This window comes from Geotrypetes seraphini, chromosome 2 (assembly GCF_902459505.1).
Source record: "Geotrypetes seraphini chromosome 2, aGeoSer1.1, whole genome shotgun sequence".
NCBI lineage: Eukaryota > Metazoa > Chordata > Amphibia > Gymnophiona > Dermophiidae > Geotrypetes > Geotrypetes seraphini.
This window is the reverse complement of record NC_047085.1, coordinates 221,660,486-221,675,969: the sequence shown is the minus strand read 5'-3', so window position 1 is coordinate 221,675,969 and position 15,484 is coordinate 221,660,486.

Genomic DNA, 15,484 nt, shown 5'->3' with positions numbered 1-15,484 from the left:
CAAACAAACACTGGAGAACAAACATATGCAATATAGCAAATTTCAAATGGGTGGCGTTGAGGTAGAGGATAGGAAATGTTTGATCCCAAGCTCATTTAAATTCACTACTGTATAGACCATTGCTTTCAACTATTAATCAGTGCTGAAACCTGAGTCTATTCCCATTCAAAAATTCTGATTCTGCCAGAGTTGTATTCAAAAAGAAAAGATCCCTAATTTAAAAGATCGGGCCACTTTCCATTTACAGACACTTCAGACCCATTTTCTAAGATTTGTTTTTTCTTGCTCTGGGAAGAAAATCCTGCTATATCAAATTGTTTTATGTTAAAACTAACAAAAAGAAAATTGACATTGAGTTCTGTAAAAGGCTAAAAGACAATTTTCATTTCAAAAGCTGACTCTTCCCATGAAAGCTTTATTATTCCAGGTACTGAAACATTATTGTGATAAATGTGCAAATTGTACTTCTCATTTTCCCTTAAGGCTTATCACATTTCTTTGCTCAGCATTGAAAACTATTTTTTTGTCTTGTTAATTTTGCTTTCTGTACCTAATTTTTTAAATATATTGTGAAATCCCAGTAGGTTTTTGCTACTATAATGTTGGTGAAATGATGCAGAAATTTGAGAAACTTTATCATGGCCTTCATAATCTTGGATCTGTATCTCTGGTACTTTTTTCAATATTTATAACAATCAATTAGTAACAGAGACAGATAAAGTAGAAAGAAACAGATAATATAATAACATTTTTATGTTCAGTAGTATAGCTAAGTTTAGTTCATTATACATCAGAGTGGTGTATAATTAAAACAATAAGAATTATAAAAATAATCATTGTGAAAAGAACTCCAAAAAATTCAAGAGACATTTAGAGGCAAATTCTGTAAACAGCTTTCCAATTTTAGGCAGCAGTAGGCATCCTTCAGTCAAGTTGAAGGGACTGGACCTAGAGAACTGGTTTTCCAAACAACAGAAAATGTTTTTATAAAGTCCAATAAGAGTAGGTAAATTAAACTCAGATTAACAATAAAGAAAAGCTGGAGAATGAGGGGGAAATGGTGTCAGAATATATTGGAAGTGAGGATTGAAGATTGGCAATTTTTTCAGAGAAATGATGTGTAAAGTAATTGAATGAAAGAGAATTTGGGTATGAAAACTGATAGGTAGCAGAGGTTAATCGGGAGAAAATTCCAAAGTGTTGTTTAGGAAGATTGACAGCAAAGAAAAATAACATTGGCCAGACCAAGATGAGAACCATAATATTTTAAGGTATTAAGATGTGCTAAAGTTCATTCCAGTTTTGAAAGCTGTCTTTTTATTTATTTATTTGGTTCATTTTATATCCTGTCCTCGCCAACAAGCTTAGAATGGGTTATAGGTTGACATGCATAATGCATAGACAAACAGGATAAAATTTATAGTTGTACATTATAGTTAGAATCTCTTAGGTTGATATGCAGGTTACAATTTACAATTATACATTATAGCTGGAATCTCTTAAGTAGATATACATATAGGCCCTGATTCTATAAAGGATGCCTAAGTCCCGACCAACATTAGGTGAGACTTGGGCGTCCAAATTAAGCAGTTAATAAGCAATTAAAGGGTCTTAACAAGCGACAATTGATACTTGGACATCCAAAGGATATGGACACGAGTTCCGAGATGTGTCCACAATTTTGTGGACGCCCATTGGGAAATATTTTGCCAAAGGAATTCGGTGTGGGCGTGGTGTAGGTGTGGCATAGGAGAGGTTTCGATGTACATGTCTGTTGACTGATTTACATATCACTAGTGTGTCCATCTAACGTATGCATTGTAGGCGAATGAAAAGCAGGTCTACTTTTGAGTGGGATTTGGGCTGCAGATAGATGTGAGTTCTGTGGACGGGACATAGGCGGGCTTTCGACGTCGCCAATGTGACCTGCTAAATAGGTTTCTATTTTTGCTTTATAAAACTCAAAATACATTTAATAATGAAGCACCTAATGACACTGAAGCTTGGAAGTGAGCAAGTTTACGGGTAGCGCCATACTTCAGCATTACTAGTTACTGCTGGCTGAGATTCTACAAAGGATTCTAGGTACCAGAAATATAGGCCTGTAAATCCCTGACCAATATTTCTGGTGCCTATTGTTCTTGGTAATCATGATTCTGTAAGCAGCACCTGTCCGTGATTGAGTTTGGTTTTGTGTTTGTTCACGTGATTGACGCATGACAAAAGCCACTTTTCTAGGCACCTGCCGCGTTAGGCGCCGCTCACAGAATCTGCCTCTTACTGTTTTTAACACCCTTTCATTGTAGTCAGAACAGCATTATTCCTTAACAGAAAAGAAAAACTAAGTCAGATCCACTACACTAAAAAAAAACAAAAAACGGAGGATGAATACCCAGCACTACCAACAGATACACTGAGAGAAACAACCTGAGCAGCACACATGGCTTTTACTATCATGATGTATGAAAAGCAAAAGGAGATAAATTGTGATGAAGCACTGCAGGAACTGTTAAGAGTACAGTGCTCCTCTTAGTCTAGATAATTAAGTTTAAGTTTAAGTTTATTAGGATTTATATACCGCCTATCAAGGTTATCTAAGCGGTTTTTACAATCAGGTACTCAAGCATTTTTCCCTCTCTGTCCCGGTGGGCTCACAATCTATCTAACGTACCTGGGGCTATGGAGGATTAAGTGACTTGCCCAGGGTCACAAGGAGCAGCGCGGGGTTTGAACCCACAACCCCAGGGTGCTGAGGCTGTAGATCCAACCACTGCGCCACACACTCCTACATAATGCTGTATGTGCAAAATCTGAAGCTGAAGTATTGAGTTCTAATGTTTAATGATGGATAATACCATATTCCTGTGCGTTACTCTGGATAAGTGATGAGGCACTGTATCTTTAAATTGACTAGTGCAGCTGTTCATTCAACCGGTGCCAGGAAATAGAATGCTGCAAGTATACAGATTACCAGGCCTAAATATTTTCATTGATCCTTCACTTTCGGTTTTCATTAGAATTTACCGATGCAGTCTGGGGTCATAACCATTCCTGTGTTAGCCTGTTTGTTTGTAGACACAGTTAGAGGGTCATATACTGTATACACTTTGCATTTTATCCATTCAATTTTATATAGGCCTGTCGGAAAACATATTTTCTGAGAGATTCTGAAGTCTGCCTAGAAACATATGCTTGGCCTCCTGGTGTGGCTTTTAGCTGTAGTTGCTCGTTTACAATGGAGAGAGGCCGAACAATTGCAATAGTTTGAGCTACAGAGCCATTAGGATGCAACTGCTCCTAGTGTGGGCCTACTTTTAGAACTTTTATATCCACTTTGTAACCAAGATGATAAGCTGCAGTATTCGGGACACACTTTTCACAAACAAATAAATACATATACTTTCAGTATGAAAGCATTTGGAGATCCAGCTATCATTTGTCACGTTGTCCAGACCGTTAGTTTTAGTTTGAACAAGTACTTGTGAATTAAAAGAAAAATCAATTTTTCGTATTTGATGTATATAAAAACATCCTATTGCATACATGTCTGAAATACTAAGGGGCATGTTTAATAAAGTCTGAAAGGAGCAAAGACTAGTATACGGCAAATGAAAAGCCTATGTGGTAAGTGCAGAGGGTGTACCTAGCATCTGCCTTGCATTAATCACACAGAGCAGACATTTACCATAGGCACGGTATTACATGTAATGTTTAGGCGGGAAGATGAGCAGCTCTGTTTTAGCCATATTCAATTTTAGATGGCGGGGAGACATTCAGGTGACAATGTCGGACAGGCAGGCTGAGACTCTGGTCTGGGAAAATCCTTTCAGTTGAGAGACCCACATACTGTGCATTTATAACCACCATGTAAATTCCTGGGTAAGGACCAAGGGAAATGGGGGATGGGGAGGGTCAGAAGTTAGGGCTTCTGTTTGAGGAATATTATGACAGAAAAGGGGATCAGATGGGGTGGGGATAAGGATAAGGAATAGACTGGAAAGAAACCCAAAAGTTCTATAGACATGTTACAGTAGGAAAAAATGTGTAGTATAGTACTGTGTGCATATTTCTCCTGGCTGTGCCTAAAAGTTATTAGTTTCTATACAGTGATAGCTGGCAGCATTCTTTAGTTGACAGTTTTGCAAAAGTAGATTATTAGTACTGTGAGTTTTTCTTTCAGCCACCTGCAGCTCTAGTTAATTAGAGCTGCATTTGTGACCTCTTGGTTTTTTCCTGTTTGAGTTTCCTGCACCTACTTTGTGAAGGAGAGTTCGAGGGGGGAGGGGAATTCAAAGGGACTCAGAGATATTACGTATAGCCCCAGTAGCTGTCAGCAGCTTATGTCAAGGTTTCTAGAACTTTTGGAATTAGATCCAATTAGAAACCATTTTAGGAAGGGGTGAGCTAGTGGCAGCAGTTGCATCCCTAAAGAGGATTTAAGCTCTACTTTTTGGCACCAAAGTTGTCTCTGGAATCTCTCCAGCTATTGACCACACATGCTGAGGGAGAGCCCATGCATTGCCTATGCCTAGGGTTACCAGACATCCGGAATAACCTGGACATATCTTTTTAGAGAACTGTCCGGAGTCACGGACAAACTTTTAAAAACCCAGCAGTTTGGAAAGCCCTGAAGAGCTCCAGCTGCATCTGGAGGGCATCTGAGTATGAGCAGATGATGTCACACATCTGTGCATGCTCCAGGCCCTCTAGACGTGGTCGGAGCTTGTCGGGGAAGAAGAAAGGAGGATTGGAGGGCTGGAGGCTGGACTGGGTGGGGCTGGGGCAGAATGGGGAGGAGCCAAAGGCAGAACTGGGTGGGACCGGGCAGAATGAAGCGGGGCCAGAGACAGAACAGGGTGAGGCCTTGTTACCGGATTTATGTGACCTGAAAAATGGTAACCCTACCAAATTCAATGTGATGCAGTATGGAGCATCTAAATGAGTGTAAAAACATTGAATTTGAAATGCCGGCAGATGTTTGAAACCAAAGATGATGAAGAGGACGAACGTCAAGGGGAAAAAAGGCAATGACCTTCATCCTCTTCATCCTCTTCTTTTTTGCAAGTATTTTCGTGAGCACCTTATAAAATCTATGTTGAGCGATATTCCTAGAATGGGGGGTGGCCTAAGGGATCTGGCCAATCAAAATCTTAGGTCACTCCCAGTGCATCATAGAATGTACTGCAAATGGGGCCTAAGATTCCGGTTGGCCCAGGTGCCTAAGGCCCCTCCTATGGGAGGGGTCCTAAGCACCTGGGCCAGTCAGGGCCTAAGGCCCCTTCCTAGTGCATCCCCGCCATTTGTGAGAAGGCGGGCCAGCCATCTGGAGGCAGGAAGGATGCCTCTGGCTGGCCAACATTTAAAGGTAGGAGAGAGGTTCTGGGGGACTGGGAGGGGGGGTCCAGGGAGGGGGCTGATGGGGTCCGGGGATTGGAGGGGAGGACTAGTGTGGGGGATGCCTGTGATGTTCAGTGATGGGGGTGAGGGGTTCCAGCAGGAGAGACTGGGCATCCCTTCTGCTGGTAGTCTTCACGGGGGTAGGTTGCTGCTAAACTTATCGCAGCAGGGAGATCCTTTGCCATGATAAGCTCAGCGGAAACCCGAATTTATAACCGGCGGCTGTGAAATGGACGCCGGTTAGAGAATCGAGTTTTATTAGGCAGGTTTAGGCATCTGCCCATGAGGATAGACACGATTCTCTATAGGTCGCTCATGTGCGATTCTCAAAAGCCGCTTAGGCAACTTCTGAGACTGGGTGTCCTATACAGAATCTGGCCCTAAAAGCCAACATTATAGGTGCCTAAGTACTTTAGAGAATCATGCCTAATGTCACCTAAGTCCTTCTCTGCCCTTAATTATGCCTATTTTGCAGTTAGGCACCTATCTTATATAGAATCAAGCCTAAAAAGATTAGGCACCTATCATCCAATTATTATTAATTTTCTTTCAATTATGAACTTATTAAAGCTCATAATTGAAGCCAATATACTCTGAATTGACTCCCCAGTCATTAGTAGAGGTATAGAAGCTTTAAATAAACAATAAACATTAGATATCTATTTATTTAGGCACCTATCTTTAGGCGTCTTTTATAGAATTTCCCTGTGAGTCTCCAATATATGCAGTTGATTTTATGCATGTTCATTGTAGATATCCCAAAAATTCAACTGGTTGTGATATCCCAGGAAAGTGTGAAAAGTCCTGTCCTTAAGGTTATAAACGTTGCCTCTACAGCATCCTCAACTTCAACCAGCCCAGTGGGAAGAGTCAGAGTTATTTTATTCATTTTATACAATGAAATCCAAAGCAATTTATCCTCATTTTCCTACTTGCTCACAATCGAGCCTAAGGGTTTGGCATGGCAGAGCGTAACACTGTTCCTGATGCACTGAGTCAAACCTTTCGGGATGGATTCACTTAGCTGACCAATCCTATTCGATCCAAGGGCGATCCGTGGCCGGGCGTCTGATTCCCTACCAGTCCTTATGCAAATGAATGCGATCAGAGGCACGCTCTACACCGACCCCACGGATCGTTGCAAAATGATCCCAACGCATGCGCAGGTCAAAACAAGGAGGGGGGGAGGGCAAACAGAACACGCTTTAGCCAGAGCCCCTCTGCAGCCAGGAACAGGCCAAAACAAGAGGGGGTGAGCAGAACAGGCTTTAGCCAGAGACCCGCTGCAGCCAGGAATAGAACACACTTTTAACCCGTGGGTTAAAATCACTGGCTCGAAGAGAGGCAGAGAGCATGGTTTTTGCACAAGGGAGATGTTATTTCAGTCGGAAAGGATGTGAGCGACTGATCCTCAGCAGTCGTTTCTTTTTTGATCAGCCAGGCCAGCCCAGTCGGTGTTCCTGAAATTGTTTAGTGAATCGCTGCCCTCCTACATTTGCATGCCATTTCCCCCATTTGCATGCGCATATCGGATCAGGTGCAGATCGGATCGGGAGGAAGGTTAGTGAATCGGGTCGGGGTCGTAAATTGGTCGAGACACAATTGGCAAGGTTAGTGATTCCTGCCCTTAGTATGAGTTTTTTTCTAGGTCCAGAATATTCTAGGTTCCTTTCTTGCTGAGATAAATTCTTATCTTTCTCAGTGATTATATGCTGGATTAAGTACAATCCACTTGGTGCTAATCTATTTGCTTTGTTTCTATCTCTTTAATGAAAAGCCTCTGGAATCAAGACAATAGATTATGGGTGGTGTTGATATCTCATGCTACACATTGGTATTATTTAACTCTACAGAGGAAGAGTAATTTTATAGTATTTTATAAATTATATTTTATAAATTTATATAAATTTATAAATTTATATAAATTTTATAAATTTTATAAATTTTATAAATTTATAAATTTTATCAATTTTATCAATTTTATAGTATTTTATAAATTATATTTTATAGTAATTTTTAGTATTTTATAAATTAAGTGCTGAGTAAAAACAAAATGCTTGGTACTATTTCAACAGTGATTTAACTTGACCTACTGATGATTTGTATTGACTTGTTTTTTACTGGTATATGTTTTTTTTCTGGAACAACTAAGCTTTCCTCAGTTCCTCTCTCAGGTATCATACTTCTTCAGTTAATGGTATCTCCTGATATCATTCATTTTATGCAGACAGAGCTAACCTATTTTTCATGTACCTGTATATTTGGGATACACACATGCGATCAAAGTTCCTTAATATTAATCGAATGATGTTATTTTAAAATTTCTAGACCGCTTAAAACCTAAGCGGATTTCAGGAAAAACAGACATAGACTACTACATAGGTACACACTTCAAAACAATAACAACAGCACATCAACTATCTTCTCATCTTTCTCCTACTTTCAATTATCTGATTACACAGGTCTCACATAAAAACATTTCACTCTAATCAAATGTTTGCACAAATAAATAAGTTTTCATTTATTTCTTAAAAGACCTCAATTCCTCACACAGTCTCAAACAACCTGGCAAACAATTCCACAGTTCCAAGATAAAACACAAATGATCAGTGTAAATATAAGCAAGGTTGGATATATGTAGCTTTATCCTGTCAAGAAATTTCTCTGTAGGGATGAAATACAGAAACTGTCCCTGTTTCCAAAGTTCCAGAGGCATATGAAAAGAGTTTTTCTTTTTCATAACACTGGTACTCAGTAGCGTAGCGAGGGTGATATAGGCCTGGGGCAGTGCTGCCCCTCTCCTACTCTCTTCTCTGCCCCCACCTCTATCTGATCCTTCCCCGCCCCCTCCTGTTGCACATGCTTGCCCCTTCCCTTCCCCCCTACTAGTGCTGCCCGATTTGCGATTCAAATCAATTCTCCGATTCACTTTGGGTGAATCGATTTGAATTGATTTGTTATTGAAAAAAATCAGACTTACCGATTCGTTGGCCCCCTTGCTACCGCCGCTTTTGCCTGGCCAGGGAGGAGAGGACAGAGCCTTGCTGCCGGGAAGGAGAGAGCCTTGCTGCCCCGATCTGCACCAGAGAGTCGTTCAGAATTTCCCTCTGCCACCGGAGTCCTTGCTTTGATGTAACTTCCAGTTTTGCAGTTCGCGATAGTAAGTTGTGACATGGTCATGTCTCTTCAGGCCATAAATAAGCCTGACCGCAGCAAATTCAAAGTAAAATTTAATTGTTCATAACCTCCATAAGGTAAAATAATGGCGCTTAAGTCATTCCACACCCAAACTTCACCCTGAATTTTTCCCTAACCATGCCTACTTGCCATGTAGGCACTAGCAGGTACCTTGGTGTAGACACCTACTGGCAAATTAATTTCTTTAAATTTTTTTTTTTGATTGGGTTTTAATGGTGCTTTCAATTATCAACACTGATTAAGCCAATTTTAAAAAAATATCATCAGATAACTTTAGATGCCATTTATAGAATTAGGACCTATATGAGAAGTTAAAGGCAAAATGGGATTTAAGGGGTAAATTCTATAAATGGTGTCCCGATTGTAGGCAGTGGTAGGTCCTACCGCTGTCTAACCAGCCAATTGGGACATACATTTTCTATTAAAAAAAACCCACAAGGCAGGCTGCCTACACTATAGGTACCTAGGGATGCTTAAGCTTGCACAAATTATGGTTTCACTCAGAAGTGGCCTTGGGTGAGCTTAATGACCCTAGATATCTGAAATGTAGGCCAACAAAAAGCTTGTCTACATTTCAAATAGACGCAGCTACTATACTGATCACGGCAAAGAAATCCCACTGAGCGGCCGAGGCAGTGAACTAGCCCTCTGTTAAGTTGGCCAGCAGGAGGAATGCCCACTCCCTCTCACTGCCACCCCTGAACCCCCGCACACTGTCCATGGCAAGAGGGTTACCCACTTTCTCCTGTTACCGACCCTGTCGATCCCCTGAACCCATGAGACTCCTGACATCCCCCCATCCAATTAGCAGGAGGGATGCCCACTCCCTGCTGCTGCCAGCTCCTTCGATCCCCCAATCCCCGGGCACTCTCCAAATAACCACCCAACATTCTCCAACATTAATCAACACCTACCCAACACTCTCCATCACCCACCCCTTTAGTATCTGGCCAATCAGAATCTTAGGCCACTACCAGTGATTTACTTTTAACACTTTCAAAATGGTGCTCAGGATTCAGGACACTGAAATTTAACCACACATCCTTCTACTGGCTATTTCCAATGAGATCTCTCCTTTCATTGACTTCTCCAATCAGATATCTCAGCTCAAAAATCACACTTCTCATTGCATCTTTAGTAGAAAACAGACCATTCAACTCTATTATTAAGTCCATACAGGCTTACTGTGTTCAATAAGAAAATCTAGCATTATTCTCGTTGCCGCAAAAAGTGGCAAAAGTAACCTCTTCTTACTGATTGGCGACATTTTGCTAATACAATACATTTCAAAGTTATAAACTCATGACAGAATTGTTGACAATGAGTTACCAATGACTTTTCTGCTCTTCCGATATGTAGGCATGACCAATGTTCCAGTAGGTGAGTTTTAAAAGCCCTAGATGTCTGCCCAATATAGATCAAAGAACAGGAACATTGAATAATATAAATCACTCTGCTTGTAAGGTATGTAGCTTGAGCCCTTAATTTATACAACTCATGTGTTTTAAGGTGTTCAAATGCCTGCATTTCTATCATCAGTGGGCACATGCTACAATGTCCACATTTAGTATCTCTTCCAGGACCAACACCTAAATATTGTCATATGCACATATGCATTTCATGTACACACCTAAAGTATTAGAATACAGGCATTAAGGCATGTACTGTACTTGCCCCCTAAATCTAGGAGACTTTTCACAGAATTACCCTCTAAGTGGCCTTGGAGTCACATTTAGGGGATCTTTTACTAAGCTCCCCTAAAATGTGGTCTGTGCTATGACTAGCGCACAGATTTCTTGCGTGCCAAAGCCACCTTTAGTGCAGATGTGAAATGGCTGCATTTCCTGTTTCCCCATTAATGGCCCTATGATAATTTCCCAATTAGAATGTAGCCTATAGCGTGGAAGCCATTACTGACAACTATTTTCTAGGTGCTAAGGGCTCCCACATTAACCAAATTCTAATTTGGTGGTATAATAAAGTTGGGGAAGGGGGGTTCGCCCATGAGCTATTTTGATGGGGGCACCAGCACCCGTCCTTTCGGCTCCCCAGCTCCTTCCCTCTTCCCCACTACCACACATGCATGCACACCCCTTCCCACCTCTTTCATGTTCCCAGTGTGAGAAGCAACCCCAACCTGCTGCTCGCACAGCATGGACTCTTCCTCTGACATCACTTCCTAGACCCATGCCTAGGAAGTGACATCAGAGGAAGAGCCGATACTGGCATGAGCAGTAGGTCGGGGTTGCTGCTTGTGCCGGGAACATTAAAGAGGTACAGGGGAAGGGAAGGAGTGGGCACGTGGCAGGAGGGAGCAGGGAAGGAGTGTATCGGGGTGGGGCGGAGAAGAAGGCAGGGAAGGGGTGCCACCACCCCTCACTACGCTACTGTGCTAATTGGTTAGCGTGCAGCAATGCAGCTAGGTAGGCCTACTTTCTGCTCCCCAAACATGCCTTACAGCGCTAAAAAAATTTAAGTATTTTTTTAGTGTATGGGACGTGCATGCTGATCTGAAAACTACTGTGAGATGCCTGAGCGCCCTGCGATAGTGCTTTTTAACCTGAGGTAAGCACATGTTAAGAACATAAGAAGTTGCCTCCACTGAGTCAGACCAGAGGTCCATCTCGCCCAGCGGTCCGCTCCCGCGGTGGCCCACCAGGTCCGTGACCTGTGAAGTGGTTTTTGTCCACTTTTATAACCTACCTCTAGTTCTATCTGTACCCTTCAATCCCCCTATCCTCTAGGAACCTATCCAAACCTTTCTTGAACCCCTGTAAAGTGCTCTGGCCTATCACCTCCTCCGGAAGCATGTTCCATGTGTCCACCACCCTTTGGGTAAAAAAGAACTTTCTAGCATTTGTTCTAAACCTGTCCCCTTTCAATTTCTCCGAGTGACCCCTAGTGGTTGTGGGTCCCCACAGTTTGAAGAATCTGTCCTTATTTACTTTCTCTATGCCCTTTAGGATCTTGAAGGTTTCTATCATGTCCCCTCTAAGTCTCCTCTTTTCCAGGGAGAACAGCCCCATCATTTTTAACCTGTCAGCGTATGCAAAATTTTCCATACCTCTTATCAGTTTAGTCGCTCTTCTCTGGACTCCCTCGAGTACCGCCATGTCCTTCTTGAGGTACGGCGACCAGTACTGGACACAGTACTCCAGGTGCGGGCGCACCATTGCGCGATACAGCGGCATGATGACTTCCTTCGTCCTGGTTGTGATACCCTTTTTGATGATGCCCAGCATTCTGTTTGCTTTCTTTGAGGCTGTCGCACACTGCGCCGATGGTTTCAATGTTGTGTCCACCATCACCCCCAGGTCTCTTTCAAGGTTGCTCACCCCTAGCAATATTCCCCCCATTTTGTAGCTGAACATCGGGTTCTTTTTCCCTACATGCATGACCTTGCATTTCTCTACGTTAAAACTCATTTGCCACTTTTTTGCCCATTCTTCCGGTCTCGTTAGGTCCCTTTGCAGGTCTTCACAGTCTTCCGTGCTTCTAACCCTGCTGCAGAGTTTGGTGTCATCAGCAAATTTGATAACCTCACATTTCGTCCCCGTCTCCAGGTCGTCAATAAATATATTGAACAGGAGAGGTCCCAGCACCGACCCCTGTGGAACTCTGCTCATCACAGCTTAGTAAAAGGCACCCACCCCCCCTTGGCTTTTTTTGTCTTCAATGTTCATTTGTTATCTAAGACAGCGCCATAATTTAACCCAAAAATATGAAGCCTAACTAGTTTTTACCCTATTATAGTTTCTCCTGATTGAGTACCTATTTCTATGTTTTTGTTCAGGGGAAGCAGCCAAGAGAGAACTTGTAGAAAACTGTTTAATGAAAGGCCTGCCTGAAACATTTTAACAAATACATTAGTACTTGCATCATCACAGCGCTCAGGGTCCTTTGGCTTTCCTTGGTTTTTTTTTCCGGATCTTTGCTGCAACTGATGAATTACTGACAGAGTGAATTTAGAAATTGATTGACCCGCAGGAACCAACTGTTCCTCAATTTCAGTTACGCAATACATTTCACAAGTGAAGTTTGAGATAGATGAATTTCTTTTACAATGCTCCCTCCCTATCCTCCCTCTCCCTCTCAAAAAAAAAAAAAAATAGACAAGAAAATAAACTAAGGGGTCCTTTTACTAAACAGCGGTAAGCTCTTGCATGCACTTATTGCACTTTAAACAGGCTTACCACAGGACATGCATTACTATCCACAGTAGATTTGGCTATCTAGGCATGCACACTATGGGCTCCTTTTACAAAGGTGTGCTAGTGTTTTTAGCGCATGCACCGGATTAGCACACGCTATAGTGTGCGCTATCCAAAAAACTACCGTCTGCTCAAAAGGAGGCAGTAGCGGCTATCACATGCGGCATTTTAGCGTGCGCCATTCCGCGCGTTAAGGCCCTAACGAACTTTTGTAAAAGGAGCCCTAAGTGCTAAAATAATTTTCTGAATTGGGGCTGGAGAGTGGGTGTGACAGCGCTAATAAGTTAGCACATGAGGCTTTGCCACACACTAATTAATTATCACAGTATTAGTGCAAGGGCCCTTAGGGCCTGATTCTGTATAGGAAGCCTAGATTAGGCGCTACTAGGTGCCCTAATCAAGGACATCTAGCGACACCGAACCTTGGAAACTGCTCACAACTTAACAATAACAAAAAAAATTGGCTTAATTGGCGTAATCAAAAATTATATTAAATTAAGAGTTTGGCACCGACGCCTAGAGACTCCTAAGTCGAGGCGCCTTCTGACACTTTTCTGAAAAGCAGGCATGGTTAGGGGGTGGAGAATAGGTGTGGTTGACTTAGGCATCACAAGACATTTGAATTAGGCGCCAGTAAATTAGGTCAAGTAAAATCTGGCCTACCTCTAGGATGCCTAGCGATGTCTAGTCACTCCTAAGTGCTGCTAGGTGGGATTATATAGATGACGCCTAGTGGTTGATTGGCAACCATGCCAAGTAGTACTTACAATGCAGGCACTAGATCAGGGATCTCAAAGTCCCTCCTTGAGGGCCGCAATCCAGTCGGGTTTTCAGGATTTTCCCAATGAATATGCATTGAAAGCAGTGCATGCACATAGATTTCATGCATATTCATTGGGGAAATCCTGAAAACCCGACTGGATTGCGGCCCTCAAGGAGGGACTTTGGACCCCTGCACTAGATGCTGTTTATAGAATCTGGTCCTATAATACAGGTGTTGGTAGGGACTCGAATAGTAACTTCATTTAATGGCCGTGTGCCAAAGGTGAAATTAGCACATGGTGATTTTCTGGCCATGACACAAGTGGCCTTAGCACAAGGGAAAGGCACACGCTAAGACCACTTTTGCCACAGCTTTGGTAAAAGGACCCCTACGAATCTTTGGATTTTAGGTTGTGCTTACGGACTTCTTTATAGCACATTTACAGACCCTTTTGCTAAGCCACAATAAAATTTGCAGGTATGGTATCTTAAACCAGAGCTTTATCATGCAGTAGCTGAAAATTTTACATGGCAATCATTGGGGCATTCTCAGCATTTGCATTATAAGTGCTGCATTAAATTTACTGGAATCGTACCACTGGAGATGCCTGATGGCGCCTAATGCCACTGTAGGTGTGGCTAACAGTAGAAGTGGCATTAGGCATAGGTAGGTGCCTCCAGAGATACAATGCAGGTCAAAGGTAAGCAATGGAAATGCAGGCCTTGAAAACTATGGCCTACATTTCCAGAGTCTATCTTTGCTGGAGGCACAATTCTCTAAATGGTGCTGTTGTGTGATTGACATGCAGTTGGTGGCCACTTATAAGGCGATTGCCGACAACGGCACTGTTTAGAGCATCTGGAAGTTAGCGCCTTTATTTAGGAAGTGGTTAGTGGCTCCATGCTAACTGCAAAAGTGGTGATTAGTACATGTTATTTGCAATACACTAAGCACAAATTGTCTTCCGTGCTCATTCTCCACCCATGACATATCCCAACACAAAAAATATTTAGCACAGTTTACAATGTGTTAATTGCAAGCATACCACAAAGCTCCTTAATATTGCTCTCTACTAACATTTACTGAATTGAAAAGGTTTGACTGACTGACTGGGTTGACTGACTTGACAGACTAAGTTGACTGACTAAGTGACTGGATTAACTGACTAGACAATAACTTATGTACACAATAGAAGAGCGGGACTTAGGTGTGACTGTATATGATGATCTTAAGGTGGCCAAACAGGTTGAAAAGGTGACGGTGAAAGCTAGAAGGATGCTAGGGTGCATAGGAAGAGGTATGACCAGTAGGAAAAAGGAAGTATTGATGCCCCTGTATAGATCTCTGGTTAGACCTCATTTAGAATATTGTGTACAATTCTGGAGACCGCACCTTCAAAAAGATATAAAAAGGACAGAGTCGGTCCAGAGGAAGGTTACCAAAATGGTGCATGGTCTTTATCATAAGGCGTATGGGGACAGACTTAAAGATCTCAATATGTATACATTGGTGGAAAGGCAGGAGAGGGGAGATATGATAGAGATGTTTAAATACCTATGTGGCATAAATGCGCATGATTCAAGTCTTTTTCAGTTGAAAAGAAACTCTGGAATGAGAGAGCATAGGGTGAAGTTAAGAGGTGATAGGCTCAGGAGTAATCTAAGGAAATACTTTTTTTACAGAAAGGGTGGTAGATGCGTGGAACAGTCTCCCGGAAGAGACTGAGTCTGAATTCAAGAAAGCATGAGATAGGCATATGGGATCTCTTAGAAAGAGGATGAAATAATGGTTACTGCGGATGGGCAGACTGGATGGGCCATTTGGCCTTTATCTGCCATCATGTTTCAATGTTTTGCTTAGTGGGTTCAGTTGCTGACTGGAATGACTGATGAGTCTGAGTGGGTTGACTGAAGGA